The sequence below is a fragment of the Poecilia formosa genome, unplaced genomic scaffold, assembly GCF_000485575.1.
Source record: "Poecilia formosa unplaced genomic scaffold, Poecilia_formosa-5.1.2 Scaffold77, whole genome shotgun sequence".
Lineage (NCBI taxonomy): Eukaryota > Metazoa > Chordata > Actinopteri > Cyprinodontiformes > Poeciliidae > Poecilia > Poecilia formosa.
The window spans coordinates 1,452,923-1,453,456 of NW_006800016.1; the positions used below are offsets into that span (position 1 = coordinate 1,452,923).

Sequence of the window (534 nt, forward strand, 5' to 3'; positions counted from 1 at the left end):
TGTTTTTTAGCTCCACGTCAAATTATTTTAGTTACTTTTGAGTCTCCATTACTCGTGTCCTTGGGTCACATTCACAAATTTTTTCCCCTCAATTGGCACAATCTACAGTGCTCCAAAATATTTTTCTGCCTATGTAAGCCATGTAACCATATATAACACACAAATGCACATCAGCAATTGACGAGCTGAATCAACAAAAATGCAAAAACTCATTTTCTGTTTAAGGCTGTGAATAATCTATTTTTGAGCTCAACATCAAATCATTTTAGCTACTTTTGAAGCAAATATCAGAAGTGTCAGTTGTGCTGCTCGAACTTTTCTTGTATATTTGACAACTTCATTGAGTAAACATAAAAATGGCATCAGAAAAAAAAATTACATTGTTAAATTTAACAATTTGCTAAATTGCAATGCTTAAAGACTTCAACACTTGAACATTGATTTTACTTTCACTCTGGGCAAAAACAAAATATTCTGCAAACCCTAATTTAAACAATTAACCTTAGACAAGTGAACATGCTTTGCAAAATACTT

At 31.8% G+C, this 534-nt stretch overlaps 1 protein-coding gene across 1 annotated transcript in view; it reads left to right on the plus strand.

The window, feature by feature from the left end:
• rpp38 (ribonuclease P/MRP 38 subunit) overlaps positions 1 to 534 on the plus strand; it is a 16,669-nt gene that overhangs the window by 8,397 nt on the left and 7,738 nt on the right. The window lies entirely within an intron of this gene.